At 57.4% G+C, this 19,349-nt stretch overlaps 1 non-coding gene and 2 pseudogenes across 1 annotated transcript; all 3 read left to right on the top strand.

Moving 5' to 3' along the window:
- Positions 1–8,676: 8,676 nt before the first annotated feature.
- Positions 8,677–10,602, top strand: LOC146721123 (small subunit ribosomal RNA). Its single transcript, XR_014925781.1, has one exon. It is a non-coding gene; the product is annotated as a small subunit ribosomal RNA (ribosomal RNA).
- Positions 10,603–11,174: 572 nt separating this feature from the next.
- LOC146721122 (5.8S ribosomal RNA) lies at positions 11,175–11,329 on the top strand (annotated as a pseudogene).
- Positions 11,330–12,453: 1,124 nt separating this feature from the next.
- LOC146721121 (large subunit ribosomal RNA) lies at positions 12,454–14,804 on the top strand (annotated as a pseudogene).
- Positions 14,805–19,349: the final 4,545 nt, after the last annotated feature.

The raw sequence follows: 19,349 nt of genomic DNA, 5'->3' as shown, positions 1-19,349 counted from the left end.
GGAGAAGGTAAAGTACACGCAGAAATAAAATCACAAAATAAAAGATATCGTAATAGTAATATGGAACAGGAAATCACGGAGGAGGAAGTGGCGGTTGCCATCAAGAGGATCAAGAAGAATAAGGCCCCAGGAGCCGATGGCCGTAAAAGGAGAGATGCTAAAGGCTGTATGGGCAAGCAACAAGGAAGTCATAAGACAAGTGCTAAATATTTGCCTAAGAGAAAAAACATTTCCCGAGGAATGGAGGATAGCTTCACTGCGCATAATATTAAAGGATAGCAAGAAGGACAGAAGCTTATTAAACTCATACAGACCTATTGCACTCTTACCAGTGTTTGCGAAGATCTTTGAGAGAATTTTGATTGGTAGAATCACTAGATGTTACAAGGAGACGGGCCTGGAGTGCAAGAATCAGTTTGGCTTTAAACCAGGGTGCTCCACAGAGGACGCTCTAATTGCCTTCAGAAACGGTCTGAACACTGACAAGAGATACGTAGTGGCCCTCTTTGTGGACATCGAAGGGGCCTTTGATAACCTTTGGTGGCCCCGCTATTAAGAAAAGGCTGATCATGGCAAAATGTAGTAGCACTTTAATCAGAATTATCGACAAGTACTTTAGTAAAAGAAAAGTTGTGGTAAAATCTAATTTCAAGGAGGCCCATAAATATATGCAGAAGGGTTGCCCGCAAGGGTCAATAATAGGCCCAGCAATGTGGAATTTCTGCATGGATGCGTTACTGCAAGAGCTTACAACGATAAGCGATACAGAGACAATAGCGTACGCGGATGACCTAGCGACTTTAATACGAGGGAACTCGAGGCAAGAACTGGAAAGAACTGGCGCACGTGTCTTAAAAACTATCAATGAATGGTGTGTGATACATAAATTGAAAGTATCGGCGACAAAAACTACGGCACTTATGATGAAGGGCAAATTTGACAAAGAAAGGATGCCCAGGCTAAAAATCGAGCGGCAAAACATAAAATATGCTTCCGAAGTAAGATACCTTGGTGTCTTAATTGACAGCAAATTAAGCTTCATAGCACACGCAAGATACCTAAGAGACAAACTAGTCAAATTTATGATGCAAATCAGAAGAGTCGCAAGGAACGAGTGGGGGCTCAAAAACATGACCTGAGAATACTATACAAGGCAGTAGCAACCCCAATTACTACGTATGCGGCTGCGTTCTGGTTTGACAAGGTGTCACATGTATTAGTCAAAAGACACATTTTGGCGGCTCAGCGAGCGCTGCTCATAGTGCTCACGAAAGCATGTAGAACGACGTCGACTAGCGCCATGCAAGTAATAAGCGGAATAATGCCTTTAGACTTGGAAATTATCCAACAAGGAGTGAGTAATAAAATGAAAAGAAACTTGGACGTAGAATGGAATAACTATAGATATGAAGCGAAAGAAAACGTGAACGATAGAAATGTGGCCGCGAACAGGACTTGGATGAATTTCTCGCTCGCCCGGCGAAAGCAACACGCCGCGAACGGACTTGGAAGAATTTCTCGCTCGCCCGGCGAAAGCAACACGCCGCGAACGGACTTGGATGAATTTCTCGCTCGCCCGGCGAAAGCAACACGCCGCGAGCGAACTTGGAAAAAGCTGGCTTGTGCGGCCGGAGGTGTCGCCCGCCAACGAAAGCAACACGCCGCGATCGGAATTTTGGTACGGGCGGCGCGTGCCGCCGGAGGTGTCGCCCGCCAACGAAAGCAACACGCCGCGAACGGACTTGGATGAATTTCTCGCTCGCCCGGCGAAAGCAACACGCCGCGAACGGACTTGGAAGAATTTCTCGCTCGCCCGGCGAAAGCAACACGCCGCGAACGGACTTGGATGAATTTCTCGCTCGCCCGGCGAAAGCAACACGCCGCGAACGAACTTGGAAGAATTTCTCGCTCGCCCGGCGAAAGCAACACGCCGCGAGCGAACTTGGAAGAATTTCTCGCTCGCCCGGCGAAAGCAACACGCCGCGAGCGGAACTTGGAAGAATTTCTCGCTCGCCCGGCGAAAGCAACACGCCGCGAACGGACTTGGAATGAATTTCTCGCTCGCCCGGCGAAAGCAACACGCCGCGAACGGACTTGGAAGAATTTCTCGCTCGCCGGCGAAAGCAACACGCCGCGAACGGACTTGGAAGAATTTCTCGCTCGCCGGCGAAAGCAACACGCCGCGAGCGAACTGGAAGAATTTGGGCCCGGCAAGCAACACGCCGCGAACTTGGAAAAATTTCTCGCTGGCCCGGCGAAAGCAACACGCCGCGAACGGAATTTGGAGAATTTGTCGCTGTCGCCCGGCGAAAGCAACACGCCGCGACGGACTTGGATGAATTTCTCGCTCGCCCGGCGAAAGCAACACGCCGCGACGGACTTGGAAGAATTGTCGCTCGCCCGGCGAAAGCAACACGCCGCGAACGGACTTGGATGAATTTCTCGCTCGCCCGGCGAAAGCAACACGCCGCGAACGGACTTGGAAGAATTTCTCGCTCGCCCGGCGAAAGCAACACGCCGCGAACGGACTTGGAAGAATTTCTCGCTCGCCCGGCGAAAGCAACACGCCGCGAACGGACTTGGAAGAATTTCTCGCTCGCCCGGCGAAAGCAACACGCCGCGAACGGAACTTGGAAGAATTTCTCGCTCGCCCGGCGAAAGCAACACGCCGCGAACGGACTTGGAATGAATTTCTCGCTCGCCCGGCGAAAGCAACACGCCGCGAACGGACTTGGAATGAATTTCTCGCTCGCCCGGCGAAAGCAACACGCCGCGAACGGACTTGGAAGAATTTCTCGCTCGCCCGGCGAAAGCAACACGCCGCGAACGGACTTGGAAGAATTTCTCGCTCGCCCGGCGAAAGCAACACGCCGCGAACGGACTTGGAAGAATTTCTCGCTCGCCCGGCGAAAGCAACACGCCGCGAACGGACTTGGAAGAATTTCTCGCTCGCCCGGCGAAAGCAACACGCCGCGAACGGACTTGGAAGAATTTCTCGCTCGCCCGGCGAAAGCAACACGCCGCGAACGGACTTGGAAGAATTTCTCGCTCGCCCGGCGAAAGCAACACGCCGCGAACGGACTTGGAAGAATTTCTCGCTCGCCCGGCGAAAGCAACACGCCGCGAACGGACTTGGAAGAATTTCTCGCTCGCCCGGCGAAAGCAACACGCCGCGAACGGACTTGGAAGAATTTCTCGCTCGCCCGGCGAAAGCAACACGCCGCGAACGGACTTGGAAGAATTTCTCGCTCGCCCGGCGAAAGCAACACGCCGCGAACGGACTTGGAAGAATTTCTCGCTCGCCCGGCGAAAGCAACACGCCGCGAACGGACTTGGAAGAATTTCTCGCTCGCCCGGCGAAAGCAACACGCCGCGAACGGAACTTGGAAGAATTTCTCGCTCGCCCGGCGAAAGCAACACGCCGCGAACGGACTTGGAAGAATTTCTCGCTCGCCCGGCGAAAGCAACACGCCGCGAACGGACTTGGAAGAATTTCTCGCTCGCCCGGCGAAAGCAACACGCCGCGAAGCGACTTGGAAGAATTTCTCGCTCGCCCGGCGAAAGCAACACGCCGCGAACGGACTTGGAAGAATTTCTCGCTCGCCCGGCGAAAGCAACACGCCGCGAACGGACTTGGAAGAATTTCTCGCTCGCCCGGCGAAAGCAACACGCCGCGAACGGACTTGGAAGAATTTCTCGCTCGCCCGGCGAAAGCAACACGCCGCGAACGGACTTGGAAGAATTTCTCGCTCGCCCGGCGAAAGCAACACGCCGCGAACGGACTTGGAAGAATTTCTCGCTCGCCCGGCGAAAGCAACACGCCGCGAACGGACTTGGAAGAATTTCTCGCTCGCCCGGCGAAAGCAACACGCCGCGAACGGACTTGGAAGAATTTCTCGCTCGCCCGGCGAAAGCAACACGCCGCGAACGGACTTGGAAGAATTTCTCGCTCGCCCGGCGAAAGCAACACGCCGCGAACGGACTTGGAAGAATTTCTCGCTCGCCCGGCGAAAGCAACACGCCGCGAACGGACTTGGAAGAATTTCTCGCTCGCCCGGCGAAAGCAACACGCCGCGAACGGACTTGGAAGAATTTCTCGCTCGCCCGGCGAAAGCAACACGCCGCGAGCGAACTTGGAAAGAGCTTGTGCGGCGGAGGGTGTCGCCCGCCAACGAAAGCAACACGCCGCGATCCGGACTTGTGGTTACGGGCGGCGCGTGCCGCCGGAAGTTGTCGCCCGCCAACGAAAGCAACACGCACGAAACGGACTTGGAGAATTTTCTCGCTCGCCCGGCGAAGCAACACGCGCGAACGGTACTTGGAAGAATTTCTCGCTCGCCCGGCGAAAAGCAAACACGCCGCGGAACGGACTTGGAAGAATTTCTCGCTCGCCCGGCGAAAGCAACACGCCGCGAACGGAACTTGGAAGAATTTCTCGCTCGCCCGGCGAAAGCAACACGCCGCGAACGGACTTGGAAGAATTTCTCGCTCGCCCGGCGAAAGCAACACGCCGCGAACGGACTTGGAAGAATTTCTCGCTCGCCCGGCGAAAGCAACACGCCGCGAACGACTTGGAAGAATTTCTCGCTCGCCCGGCGAAAGCAACACGCCGCGAACGGACTTGGAAGAATTTCTCGCTCGCCCGGCGAAAGCAACACGCCGCGAACGGACTTGGAAGAATTTCTCGCTCGCCCGGCGAAAGCAACACGCCGCGAACGGACTTGGAAGAATTTCTCGCTCGCCCGGCGAAAGCAACACGCCGCGAACGGACTTGGAAGAATTTCTCGCTCGCCCGGCGAAAGCAACACGCCGCGAACGGACTTGGAAGAATTTCTCGCTCGCCCGGCGAAAGCAACACGCCGCGAACGGACTTGGAAGAATTTCTCGCTCGCCCGGCGAAAGCAACACGCCGCGAACGGACTTGGAAGAATTTCTCGCTCGCCCGGCGAAAGCAACACGCCGCGAACGGACTTGGAAGAATTTCTCGCTCGCCCGGCGAAAGCAACACGCCGCGAACGGACTTGGAAGAATTTCTCGCTCGCCCGGCGAAAGCAACACGCCGCGAACGGACTTGGAAGAATTTCTCGCTCGCCCGGCGAAAGCAACACGCCGCGAACGGACTTGGAAGAATTTGTCGCTCGCCCGGCGAAAGCAACACGCCGCGAACGGACTTGGAAGAATTTCTCGCTCGCCCGGCGAAAGCAACACGCCGCGAACGGACTTGGAGAATTTCTCGCTCGCCCGGCGAAAGCAACACGCCGCGAACGACTTGGAAGAATTTGTCGCTCGCCCGGCGAAAGCAACACGCCGCGAGCGAACTTGAAAACGGCTTGTGCGGCCGGATGTGTTCGCCGCCAACCAAAGCAACACGCACGCCGCGATCGGAATTGGTGGTACTGGCGGCGCGTGCCGCAGGAGGTAAGAGGCCCGCCAACAAAAGCACACGCCGCGAACGGACTTGATGGAATTTCTCGCTCGCCCGGCGAAAGCAACACGCCGGAACGGAACTTGAAGAATTTCTCGCTCGCCCGGCGAAAGCACACGCCGCGAGTGGAACTTGGAAGAATTTGTCGCTCGGCCCCCGGCGAAAGCAACGCCGCGAACGGACTTGGATGAATTCTCGCTCGCCCGGCGAAAGCAACACGAACGCCGCGAACGGACTTGGAAGAATTTCTCGGCATCCGCCCGGCGAAGCAGTAATCGGACAGCGCCTCTTATGTCGAGCGAGCGCCGAATAGTAAGTAACTTTCGTCCGAAACGTTTTTACGTAGCTCTCCTCGTTGCGGCTCCGTAAATCGTCGTTAAGTGTTCCGGAGGTACCGCCGGCGTTCGTCTGACTTCGAGAGTTCATTCGGTCGTCCGGAGGTGCCGCCCGTCCCGGAGGTGTCGCCGGTCGGCCGTGGTTGCCGGAGGGTGTCGCCCGGCCCGGAGGTGACGCCGGTCGGCCGTGTTTCCCGGAGGTGTCGCCCGGCCCGGAGGTGTCGCCGGTCGGCCGTGGTTCCCGGAGGTGTCGCCCGTCCCGGAGGTGCCGTCCGTCCCCTAAGTTGACGCCGGCCGTTATGTGGTGCCGCACGTATAATCACGCCCGTAACGAGCCGTCTCGGTTGCCGCGCGCGCGATTTCGCATCGGGCGAGTGTTCCGTACCGTAATCGCGGTCACCGCAGCTTGCGTGTTGCGTATCATCCGTAATAATTCGAAATATATGTCTCCGACACGTGGGTTTGAGAGACACGTTTCGAGTTAGTAATCGGACAGCGCCCTTATGTCGAGCGAGCGCCGAATAGTAAGTAACTTTCGTCCGAAACGTTTTTACGTAGCTCTCCTCGTTGCGGCGCCGTAAATCGTCGTTAAGTGTTCCGGAGGTACCGCCGGCGGTCGTCTGACTTCGAGAGTTCATTCGGTCGTCCGGAGGTGCCGCCCGTCCCGGAGGTGTCGCCGGTCGGCCGTGGTTGCCGGAGGTGTCGCCCGGCCCGGAGGTGACGCCGGTCGGCCGTGGTTCCCGGAGGTGTCGCCCGGCCCGGAGGTGTCGCCGGTCGGCCGTGGTTCCCGGAGGTGTCGCCCGTCCCGGAGGTGCCGTCCGTCCCCTAAGTTGACGCCGGCCGTTATGTGGTGCCGCACGTATAATCACGCCCGTAACGAGCCGTCTCGGTTGCCGCGCGCGCGATTTCGCATCGGGCGAGTGTTCCGTACCGTAATCGCGGTCACCGCAGCTTGCGTGTTGCGTATCATCCGTAATAATTCGAAATATATGTCTCCGACACGTGGGTTTGAGAGACACGTTTCGAGTTAGTAATCGGACAGCGCCCTTATGTCGAGCGAGCGCCGAATAGTAAGTAACTTTCGTCCGAAACGTTTTTACGTAGCTCTCCTCGTTGCGGCGCCGTAAATCGTCGTTAAGTGTTCCGGAGGTACCGGCCGGCGGTCGTCTGACTTCGAGAGTTCATTCGGTCGTCCGGAGGTGCCGCCCGTCCCGGAGGTGTCGCCGGTCGGCCGTGGTTGCCGGAGGTGTCGCCCGGTCCGGAGGTGCCGCCGGTCGGCCGATGGTTCCCGGAGGTGTCGCCCGGCCCGGAGGTGTCGCCGGTCGGCCGTGGTTCCCGGAGGTGTCGCCCGTCCCGGAGGTGCCGTCCGGTCCGGAGGTGCCGCCCGGCGCGGCCCGGAGGTGCCGCCCGGCCCGGAGGTGCCGCTGGTCGGCCCTGTTTCCCGGAGGTGTCGCCCGGCCCGGAGGTGCCGCCCGACCCGGAGGTGCCGCCCGGCCCGGAGGTGCCGCCCGGCCCGGAGGTACCGTCGGTGCTTATACCTTATTGTCCCGGCATTTCGTTTGTTTCCTTCTTAATTAATGCTAATTATCGTTGTTTGACATTCGCCATACGGCTATCGTGATAATATTTTATCGTACAATAGGACTTTTCGATCGTTCGCTCTCCGCGACAATGTCTCGATTGAACGCGCCTTTCGGCGCTCGCGCTCGTATACGGCCGTGCGTAGGACCGTGCGTCGCCGACCGCCTGGCCGGCCGGTTGGGTACTATAAGAGATACGTCGCGCTCGGCGCGTCGAACGAGTCGAGCGAGTCCGGACGAGTCGTAAACGTACTTTCTCGAGTCTCTCGCCACTCAGGCGTGTTTCGACCGCTCTCCGTACCGTCGCCGACCGCTTGGCCGGTCGGTTGGGTACTATAAGAGGTAGGAGAGATTAATATTGTACGTGTCGCGCTCTCGACGTTGACAAACGAAGAATCGCCCGAACGGGTCGAGAACGGATTTTGTCGAGTCGCGACTCTGACACGGAGAGAGAACATTTATATAAAATGTTTGATTTTGGAAACCACGAATATATAAAATAATATACGATCGTCGCAGAACGCGCCGCCGCCAAGTCTTCTCATGCTTGGAGGTTGCGTGTCTCGCGAGAACGTACGTTCGACTCTCGCGTCGTCTCGTATTCCTCTTCGCCGGGGATTACGGTGCGGCTCTTCTCGTTCGTCGCCGAACGCGCGCAAAATTAACGCACACTTATTTATTACGAGCACAGCATTGCCACGAGTCGGTGTCGCAAGACCGAATGGCTCTTATGTGGCGCGCACGCCTCTAGTGTGTTGGCCGCGCGGTTCCCTCTCGTTTCGTACGCAGCAGCGGAATCGTCGCGCTTACCGAGCATCTACTCCACGGATACGAGTTTGCGGGAAGAGTTGCTTCTTCCCGCTCGCTTTGTACGCCGTAGCGAAATCTTATTGCTGGTCGTGTGCGGTTAAACGCGTACGAACCAGACAGAACAGTCCTCGACGTCTAAGCATCGCCATCGTCGATCTAGCGTCAGGGTGAATCGCGCGGTCTCTCGAGACCGCGCATCATAACATTTGGGAGAATAAGAACACGAGTATTTTGATCTTGTGGATTTTTGAACGGAGAGGAGGAGGAAGAAGAGGAGAGGCGGCGGCGTCGGGGGTTTACTCTCGCCTCCGTCGTTCTCTCGTACGCTTTACATAATAGCGTTAAACACAGCAGAGTGTCGCCGACCGGCTGAGCAAGACCGGCGGCAAATAAAATGGCACATACGAGCGTGTCGCGCGCGCGTCGGTGTTTCGGCATCGAACGCGCGCGCGCGCGAAAAAGAGCTAGCGACGAGTCTTCGGGCTCGCTCGCGAGTTACTCCCTTGCGAGTAACCGAACACGAAGCTCCCTGGTTGATCCTGCCAGTAGTCATATGCTTGTCTCAAAGATTAAGCCATGCATGTCTCAGTGCATGCCGAATTAAGGTGAAACCGCGAATGGCTCATTAAATCAGTTATGGTTCATTAGATTGTACCCACATTTACTTGGATAACTGTGGTAATTCTAGAGCTAATACATGCAAAACAGAGTCCCGACCAGTGATGGAAGGGACGCTTTTATTAGATCAAAACCAATCGGTGGCGGGCGGCTCGCCGTTCGTCCACCGTTTATTTTGGTGACTCTGAATAACTTTGTGCTGATCGCACGGTCCTAGCACCGGCGACGCATCTTTCAAATGTCTGCCTTATCAACTGTCGATGGTAGGTTCTGCGCCTACCATGGTTGTAACGGGTAACGGGGAATCAGGGTTCGATTCCGGAGAGGGAGCCTGAGAAACGGCTACCACATCCAAGGAAGGCAGCAGGCGCGCAAATTACCCACTCCCGGCACGGGGAGGTAGTGACGAAAAATAACGATACGGGACTCATCCGAGGCCCCGTAATCGGAATGAGTACACTTTAAATCCTTTAACGAGGATCCATTGGAGGGCAAGTCTGGTGCCAGCAGGCGCGGTAATTCCAGCTCCAATAGCGTATATTAAAGTTGTTGCGGTTAAAAAGCTCGTAGTTGAATCTGTGTCGCACACCGTCGGTTCACCGCTCGCGGTGTTTAACTGGCGTGATGTGGGACGTCCCTACCGGTGGGCTTAGCCTCGCGAGGGGCGGCCCAACTAATATCCCGTCGCGGTGCTCTTTACTGAGTGTCGAGTCGGGCCGGTACGTTTACTTTGAACAAATTAGAGTGCTTAAAGCAGGCTACCTTCGCCTGAATACTGCGTGCATGGAATAATGGAATAGGACCTCGGTTCTATTTTGTTGGTTTTCGGAACCCCGAGGTAATGATTAATAGGGACAGATGGGGGCATTCGTATTGCGACGTTAGAGGTGAAATTCTTGGATCGTCGCAAGACGGACAGAAGCGAAAGCATTTGCCAAAAATGTTTTCATTAATCAAGAACGAAAGTTAGAGGTTCGAAGGCGATCAGATACCGCCCTAGTTCTAACCATAAACGATGCCAGCTAGCGATCCGCCGAAGTTCCTCCGATGACTCGGCGGGCAGCTTCCGGGAAACCAAAGCTTTTGGGTTCCGGGGGAAGTATGGTTGCAAAGCTGAAACTTAAAGGAATTGACGGAAGGGCACCACCAGGAGTGGAGCCTGCGGCTTAATTTGACTCAACACGGGAAACCTCACCAGGCCCAGACACCGGAAGGATTGACAGATTGATAGCTCTTTCTTGATTCGGTGGGTGGTGGTGCATGGCCGTTCTTAGTTGGTGGAGCGATTTGTCTGGTTAATTCCGATAACGAACGAGACTCTAGCCTGCTAAATAGGCGTACCTTATGGTATCGCGAAGGCCCCCGGCCTTTGGCTGGCGGGTTTTTACTACAACGTACAAACAAATCTTCTTAGAGGGACAGGCGGCTTCTAGCCGCACGAGATTGAGCAATAACAGGTCTGTGATGCCCTTAGATGTTCTGGGCCGCACGCGCGCTACACTGAAGGAATCAGCGTGTGTTTCCCTGGCCGAAAGGCCCGGGTAACCCGCTGAACCTCCTTCGTGCTAGGGATTGGGGCTTGCAATTGTTCCCCATGAACGAGGAATTCCCAGTAAGCGCGAGTCATAGAGCTCGCGTTGATTACGTCCCCTGCCCTTTGTACACACCGCCCGTCGCTACTACCGATTGAATGATTTAGTGAGGTCTTCGGAACTGGTGCGCGGCAATGTCTCGGCATTGCCGATGTTGCCGGGAAGATGACCAAACTTGATCATTTAGAGGAAGTAAAAGTCGTAACAAGGTTTCCGTAGGTTAACCTGCGGAAGGATCATTAACGTCCGAGGGTCCTGCTCTGCGTCGAGAGTCCTCTCTTTTGGAGAGACGCGCGCTCGCAGCAGTCGGCGACTGAATGGACGCGCTGAAAAGGCGCTCTCAGAGAAAATAAAATTCACGGATTTTGACGGAATTTGTTTTGTTTTTGAATTATAACGGGACGGACCGCCCGTCGGCGCCTCTTCTGACCCCGAAGTTAGTCGGCAAAGGCAGAGCAGCCCGCCGCCCCGCGCGGTGTTGTTCGACGATCGATTCGGAGCGAGACCGCTTCGCGATCACGCTCGTGTTGTGCTGTGCCATTCTCCGGGGCCACTACAACACACCACAGAGCGTCGATTCGGACCGTGTGAGCTGACGGAACCGGTGGGTAACCTATGCCCGTCGCAACGCGTGTGTGCAGCACCCACGACGTTCGTCGACGCGCGCCCTCCCCGTTGTCGCGGGGCAGCGGTCAGCGTGCGAGAACACACGGTGAGCCACCACGATTATTCTCCTCTCTCGTCCGAGAGAAGAGACCACGATGGTTGAACGAGAAGCGCGTTATTCGCGAAACGCAAAAATTTCAAAAACGATTACCCTGAACGGTGGATCACTTGGCTCGTGGGTGTCGATTGAAAGAACGCAGCTAATTGCGCGTCAACTGTGATATGCAGGACACATGAACATCGACATTTCGAACGACATTGCGGTCACGGTACAATTCCCGGACCACGCCTGGCTGAGGGTCGTTTTGTACCCCTAAACTGCTTGCGCCCCGAAAAAGCGCGCACGGCCACGACGCGGGACGACCAGAGAATGGCGCGCGCGTCGACATGTGCCTGTGCAACGACTTACAATGGGCGTACGAGCGATCGTTGGACGTTCGCCCGAGGTGTCTGTGCCGCGCCGACCGGCCCGCGGTTGCAAATCCTGGCGTCGTCTGAAATGACACACCGAAATAATAATAATAATAATGAGGAGGAGAAGCGCACAAGCGTGTTAATAAACGTTGTGCGAACGCCGCGCCCAGGAGAATGCTGCGCGAATTAAGAGGGGGAAGCGTTGTTTGTGATCCAAGTTGTGTGTGTACGCGAGGAGCAGAGGAGAAATGGGATGGATGAGATAAGAGCGCGCGCGAAGGGAGCAACAAAGGGCCCCAAAAAAAGGGTCAGGACGGTGGAATGGCACGCTTCCTAGAGCGGCGCGTGGTCGTGTCTCCCGAAAGTAGGGTAGCGCTTGTTCAACCGTCTCTCCTCTCGTACATCACACAGATGACCGGACTGCTCTCGCCACTCTGTGCCGCGTCTCTCGGTGCGATAGCGCTCGCGCGTCTTATGCCGAGGCGCCCTTGCCCGCACACATAACGGTATTACGGAGAAAGAAATAAATACGGCGCGTCGTCGTCCGGCGGAGGAGAGAGCATTCGTAATCCTTTACCTCTTTACGGAGAAGGGTTTTGAATCGCGAGCCGACCGCGTGTCCGAGTCCACCGAAATTTTCGTAAAGCGAAAAAAAAAAAAGGAAAACAAGGGGACCGGCGCGCCGCGTCGTGTACTCGTCGAATCGATTCCGCCGAATTCGTATATAAAAGAGAAAGGGAGAGCCGAGAATCTCGACACCCCGTCGTAATATCGTCTTCCATTACCACCAACGAGTGTGTGTGCGGTTAGCGCCCCGGCCGATTGCCTTCTCGCGTATTTCGTGTGCTGCCGCTGCTGCTCTCTCGTTCGACCGCTCTTCTGTTCTCTCTCCCTCTAATTAATATATATTATAGAGGGCAGAGACGACCGAGTGAGAGACTGGACCGCGGAGGAGGCCAAACGGCTACGAAAACTCCACTATGCGACAGACTCTCAGCAGCAGGCGAGATTACCCCGCTGAATTAAGCATATTAGTAAGCGGAGGAAAAGAAACTAACCAGGATTTCCTTAGTAGCGGCGAGCGCGAACAGGAAAGAGCCCAGCACCGATCCCGCGGTTCCGCCGCCAGGGAAGGAAATGTGGTGTTGGGAGGATCCGTTATCCCGAGGTGCCGCGGTCGCGTCCAAGTCCATCTTGAATGGGTAGCCACTTACCCGTAGAGGGTGCCAGGCCCGTAGCGACCGGTGCGCGCTCGGGAGGATCTCTCCTTAGAGTCGGGTTGATTGAGAGTGCAGCTCTAAGTGGGTGGTAAAATCCATCTAAGGCTAAATACGACCACGAGACCGATAGCGAACAAGTACCGGGGGGGGGAAGTTGAAAAAGAACTTTGAAGAGAGAGTTCAAGAGTACGTGAAACCGTTCAGGGGTAGGAAACCGTAAGAAACCCAAAAGATCGAACGGGGAGATTATCGTCAGCGGCGCTGGCTTCGCGTCGGTCGGACGATTGTCCCGCCGGGAAAGCTCCTTGCGGCTCGCGGCGCGGGCACGCTACCGTGCGCCGATGTACGGCGCTGTCGTCGTGCAACTTCTCCACAAGTAGTAGAACGTTCGCGTACCCCGCTGGGTGTCGGTCTACGGCCCGGTGCGGTGTCTGTCGCGTCGCCGGTAAACGGCACGCGACAAACCCTCGGTCGCCCGGCCGGCTGTCGGCGGTACGCGCAAGGGTATCAGGCCGCACTATTCACGAGTGCGTGAGACCGTCGCAAGCGCGCAGCCACGGTACTCGGAGTTACGGACTTGCGCCGTCCCCGGTCCTGGCCCGCTGTTGGTTCAGTACGGTACACCTTGACAGGGGGGCCCTGCGAAGTCTCCGCGGTTAGCGCGGGAGACCGATACCGGTCGGCGACGCTAAGTTTGGGTACTCTTGGACCCGTCTGAAAAAGACCAAGGAGTCTTTAAAAAGTTAAAGCGAGTCATTGGGACTTGTGCGAGACTAAAGGCCGTTAATGAAAGTTTAAGGTCGGGCCCCGGCCGTCGACCTAGGGAGGATGGGCCGCGTCGCGTGCGGCCTCGCACTCCCGGGGGGTCTCGTTCATCGCGAGAAGAGGCGCACCCGAGCGTAACGTTGGGACCAAAAAAAGATGGTGAACTAGCCTGGTCGGACGAAAATCAGGGGAAACCCTGATGGAGGTCCGTAGCGATTTGACGTGCAAATCGATCGTCGGGAACTGGGTATGGGGCGAAAGGGCTAATCGAACCATCTAGTAGCTGGTTCCATCCGAAGTTCCCTCAGGATAGCTGGCACTCGGCCCTTCCGCAGGAACGCGCGCGAGTCTCATCGGGTTTTTTAAAACGAATGATTAGAGGCCTTGGGGGCCCAAACGACCTCAACCTATTCTCCAAAATTTAAATGGGTGAGACTTGGCTTTTTTGAATATGAAGCCACGAGCTTTTTCGGATCAGAGGGCCAAGTGGGCCATTTTTGGTAAGCAAACAGGCGCGTGGGATGAAAAAAACGCAGAGTAGGTTAAGGCGCCCAATCGACGCTCATGGGACACCATGAAAGGCGGGTTTGGGTTTCTTAAGACAGCAGGACGGTGGCCATGGAAGTCGGAAAACCGTAAGGAGTTGGTAACAACTCACCTGCCGAAGCAAATAGCCCCGAAAATGGATGGCGCTGAAGCGTCGAAACTATACTCTGCGTCAGGGGGCAAGGGGGCGGCAACGGGGAGCGGGGTTAGTCTTCTCTCGCGTCGTCACGAAGCCCTACGAGTAGGAGGGGCGAGACGGTGAGCGCAGGGAAAGGGGCTGGGGCTCGAGCCTGCCTGGAGCCGCCGTCGGTGCAGATCTTGGTGTAGTAGCAAATACTCAGCGAGGCCCTGGAGGACTGACGTGGAGAAGGGTTTCGTGTGAACAGCCGTTGCACACGGTTCAGTCGATCCTAAGGCCCTAGGAGAAATCTAGGTCAATGGGCGGCCCTACAATTTTACTCGAAGTGTCGAGAAATAATAATAAATATTTTACGAAGGACACACGCCCGTCGGGCGAAAGGGAATTCGGGTCCTATTCCGGGAAACCCCGGGAGCGGAACCGCATACAATTCGGGCCCTCGTAAGAGTGGTTCGGGGGTAACCCAAAATGACCTGGAGAAGCCGTGGGAGATCCGGGGGGAAAAGTTTTCTTTTCTGTAAAGCGTTCGGGGTTCCCTGGAAACCTCTAGCAGGGGGGTAGGGTTTGGAACGCGAAGAGCACGCAGTTGCGGCGGTGTCCCGGGTCTTCCCCTCGGACCTTGAAATCAGGAGAGGGCCCCGTGGAGGTTTTCGCGCCGGTTCGTTTCCATATCCGCCCGAAAGGGCTCCAAGTCGGCAAATTGGATCCGTAATTCGAATAAGGATTGGCTCTGAGGAGCGGGGCGACGTGTCGGGCTTGGTCGGGAAGAGCGGGTCTGGCTGACGTGCCGGGCCTGGGGGAGGTGAACGGTCGGCGTTCTCGCGCCGGTCCCGGGATCCGAGCTTCGGTTCCCGTGCCTTGGCCTCCGCGGATATCTTCCTTGCTGCGAGGCTTCGTGGCGGCGCGAGCCGTCGTGGTCGTCCTCTTCGGCCGCCATTCAACGCTCAGCTCAGAAACTGGCACGGACTAGGGGAATCCGATCTGTCTAATTAAAACAAGCAATTGCGATGGCCTCGCGGGTGTTGACGCAATGTGATTTCTGCCCAGTGTCTGAATGTCAACGTGAAGAAAAAATTCAAGCAAGCGCGGGGTGTAAACGGCGGGAGTAACTATGACTCTCTTAGAGGTAGCCAAATGCCTCGTCATCTAATTAGTGACGCGCATGAATGGATTAACGAGATTCCCACTTGTCCCTATCTACTGTCTAGCGAAACCACTGCCAAGGGACGGGCTTGGAAAAATAGCGGGGAAAAGAAGACCCCTGTGAGCTTGACTCTAGTCTGGACTGTAAGGAGACATGAGAGGTGTATGTAGCATAGTGGGAGATGGCAACATCGCCGGTGGAAATACCACTACTTTCATCGTTTCCTTACTTACTCGGTTAGGCGGAGCGCGTGCCCCGAGGGCTTCGCGCCCACGGCGGCGTCACGGTGTTTCAGAGCCAAGCGTGTTTGTCAGAGTGGGGGGGGGGGGGGGGGGGGGGGGGGGGGGGGGGGGGGGGGGGGGGGGGGGGGGGGGGGGGGGGGGGGGGGGGGGGGGGGGGGCCCCCCCCCCCCCCCCCCCCCCCCCCCCCCCCCCCCCCCCCCCCCCCCCCCCCCCCCCCGCTTTTTGATCCTTCGATGTCGGCTTCTTCCTATCATTGCGAAGCAGAGATTCGCCAAGCGTCGGATTGTTAAAAAAAAAAAAAAAAAAAAAAAAAAAAAAAAAAAAAAAAAAAAAAAAAAAAAAAAAAAAAAAAAAAAAAAAAAAAAAAAAAAAAAAAAAAGGGGGGGGGGGGGGGGGGGGGGGGGGGGGGGGGGGGGGGGGGGGGGGGGGGGGGGGGGGGGGGGGGGGGGGGGGGGGGGGGGGGGGGGGGGGGGGGGGGGGGGGGGGGGGGGGGGGGGGGGGGGGGGGGGATCTGTTGAGACTCAGCCCTCGGATTGGGGATTCGTCTTGTCGGTTAGACGAGACCCCACAGTTCGACGGCGACGAAAGCGAAAGCAACACGCCGCGAACGGACTTGGATAATTTCTCGCTCGCCGGCGAAAGCAACACGCCGCGAACGGACTTGGAAAATTTCTCGCTCGCCGGCGAAAGCAACACGCCGCGAACGGACTTGGAAAAATTTCTCGCTCGCCGGCGAAAGCAACACGCCGCGAACGGACTTGGATGAATCTTATCGCTCGCCGGCGAAAGCAACACGCCGCGAACGGACTTGGGAAGAATTACTCGCTCGCCCGGCGAAAGCAACACGCCGCGAACGGACTTGGATGAATTTCTCGCTCCGTCCGGCGAAAGCAACACGCCGCGAACGGACTTGGAAGAATTTCTCGCTCGCCCGGCGAAAGCAACACGCCGCGAGCGAACTTGGAAGAATTTGTCGCTCGCCCGGCGAAAGCAACACGCCGCGAGCGAACTTGGAAAAAGCGGCTTGTGCGGCCGGAGGTGTCGCCCGCCAACGAAAGCAACACGCCGCGATCGGACTTGGTGGTACGGGCGGCGCGTGCCGCCGGAGGTGTCGCCCGCCAACGAAAGCAACACGCCGCGAACGGACTTGGAAGAATTTGTCGCTCGCCGGCGAAAGCAACACGCCGCGAACGGAATTGGATGAATTTCTCGCTCGCCCGGCGAAAGCAACACGCCGCGAACGACTTGGAAAAGCGGCTTGTGCGGCCGGCAGGTGTCGCACGCCAACGAAAGCAACCACGCCGCGATCGGACTGGGTTACGGGCGGCGCGTGCCGCCAGAGGTTGACGCCGCGAACCGTTAGTATGTGGTTGCCGCACGGTATATCACGCCCGCCGTAACGAGCCGTCTCGGTTGCCGCGCGCGCGATTTCGCATCGGGCGAGTGTTCCGTACCGTAATCGCGGTCACCGCAGCTTGCGTGTTGCGTATCATCCGTAATAATTCGAAATATATGTCTCCGACACGTGGGTTTGAGAGACACGTTTCGAGTTAGTAATCGGACAGCGCCCTTATGTCGAGCGAGCGCCGAATAGTAAGTAACTTTCGTCCGAAACGTTTTTACGTAGCTCTCCTCGTTGCGGCGCCGTAAATCGTCGTTAAGTGTTCCGGAGGTACCGCCGGCGGTCGTCTGACTTCGAGAGTTCATTCGGTCGTCCGGAGGTGCCGCCAGTCCCGGAGGTGTCGCCGGTCGGCCGTGGTTGACGGAGGTGTCGCCCGGCCCGGAGGGTGACGCCGGTCGGCCGTGGTTCCCGGATGTGTCGCCAGGCCCGGAGGTGTCGCCGGTCGGCCAGTGGTTCCCGGAGGTTGTCGCCCGTCCCGGAGGTGCCGTCCGTCCCCTAAGTTGACCGCCGGCCCGTTATGTGTTGCCGCACGTATAATCACGCCACCGTTAACGAGCCGTCTCGGTTTGCCGCGCGCGCGATTTCGCATTCGGGCGAGTGTTCCGTACCGTAATCGCGGTCACCGCAGCTTGCGTGTTGCGTATCATCCGTAATAATTCGAAATATATGTCTCCGACACGTGGGTTTGAGAGGACACGTTTCGAGTTAGTAATCGGACAGCGCCCTTATGTCGAGCGAGCGCCGAATAGTAAGTAACTTTCGTCCGAAACGTTTTTACGTAGCTCTCCTCGTTGCGGCGCCGTAAATCGTCGTTAAGTGTTCCGGAGTACCGCCGGCGTCGTCTTACTTCGAAGAGGTCATTTCGGGTCGTCCGGAGGTGGCGCCCGTTCCGCGGAGGTTGTCGCCGGTCGGGACACGTGGTAGACGGAGGTGTCGCACCGGCCCGGAGGTGACGCCGGTCCGGCCGTGGTTTGCCCGGAGGTGTCGCCCGGCCCGGAGGTGTCGCCGGTCGCCGTGGTTACCGGAAGGTGTCCGCCCGTCCCGGAGGTGCCATGGTCCGTCAACCTGAAGTTGACGCCGGCCGTTATGTGGTGCCGCACGTATAATCACGCCCGTAACGAGCCGTCTCGGTTGCCGCGCGCGCGATTTCGCATCGGGCGAGTGTTCCGTACCGTAATCGCGGTCACCGCAGCTTGCGTGTTGCGTATCATCCGTAATAATTCGAAATATATGTCTCCGACACGTGGGTTTGAGAGACACGTTTCGAGTTAGTAATCGGACAGCGCCCTTATGTCGAGCGAGCGCCGAATAGTAAGTAACTTTCGTCCGAAACGTTTTACGTAGCTCTCCTCGTTGCGGGCGCCGTAAATCGTCGTTAAGTGTTCCGGAGGTACCGCCGGCGGTCGTCTGACTTCGAGAGTTCATTCGGTCGTCCGGAGGTGCCGCCCGTCCCGGAGGTGTCGCCGGTCGGCCGTGGTTGCCGGAGGTGTCGCCCGGCCCGGAGGTGACGCCGGTCGGCCGTGGTTCCCGGAGGTGTCGCCCGGCCCGGAGGTGTCGCCGGTCGGCCGTGGTTCCCGGAGGTGTCGCCCGTCCCGGAGGTGCCGTCCGTCACCTAAGTTGACGCCGGCCGTTATGTGGTGCCGCACGTATAATCACGCCCGTAACGAGCCGTCTCGGTTGCCGCGCGCGCGATTTCGCATCGGGCGAGTGTTCCGTACCGTAATCGCGGTCACCGCAGCTTGCGTGTTGCGTATCATCCGTAATAATTCGAAATATATGTCTCCGACACGTGGGTTTGAGAGACACGTTTCGAGTTAGTAATCGGACAGCGCCCTTATGTCGAGCGAGCGCCGAATAGTAAGTAACTTTCGTCCGAAACGTTTTTACGTAGCTCTCCTCGTTGCGGCGCCGTAAATCGTCGTTAAGTGTTCCGGAGGTACCGCCGGCGGTCGTCTGACTTCGAGAGTTCATTCGGTCGTCCGGAGGTGCCGCCCGTCACGGAGGTGTCGCCGGTCGACCGTGGTTGCCGGAGGTGTCGCCCGGCCCGGAGGTGACGCCGGTCGGCCGTGTTTCCCGGAGGTGTCGCCCGGCCCGGAGGTGTCGCCGGTCGGCCGTGGTTCCCGGAGGTGTCGCCCGTCCCGGAGGTGCCGTCCGTCCCCTAAGTTGACGCCGGCCGTTATGTGGTGCCGCACGTATAATCACGCCCGTAACGAGCCGTCTCGGTTGCCGCGCGCGCGATTTCGCATCGGGCGAGTGTTCCGTACCGTAATCGCGGTCACCGCAGCTTGCGTGTTGCGTATCATCCGTAATAATTCGAAATATATGTCTCCGACACGTGGGTTTGAGAGACACGTTTCGAGTTAGTAATCGGACAGCGCCCTTATGTCGAGCGAGCGCCGAATAGTAAGTAACTTTCGTCCGAAACGTTTTTACGTAGCTCTCCTCGTTGCG

This window comes from Nylanderia fulva, unplaced genomic scaffold (genome assembly GCF_048542155.1).
Source record: "Nylanderia fulva isolate GAGA-0341 unplaced genomic scaffold, ASM4854215v1 Scaffold544, whole genome shotgun sequence".
NCBI lineage: Eukaryota > Metazoa > Arthropoda > Insecta > Hymenoptera > Formicidae > Nylanderia > Nylanderia fulva.
Note: the sequence above shows the minus strand (reverse complement) of the source record. Positions and strands in the feature narration are given on the sequence as shown.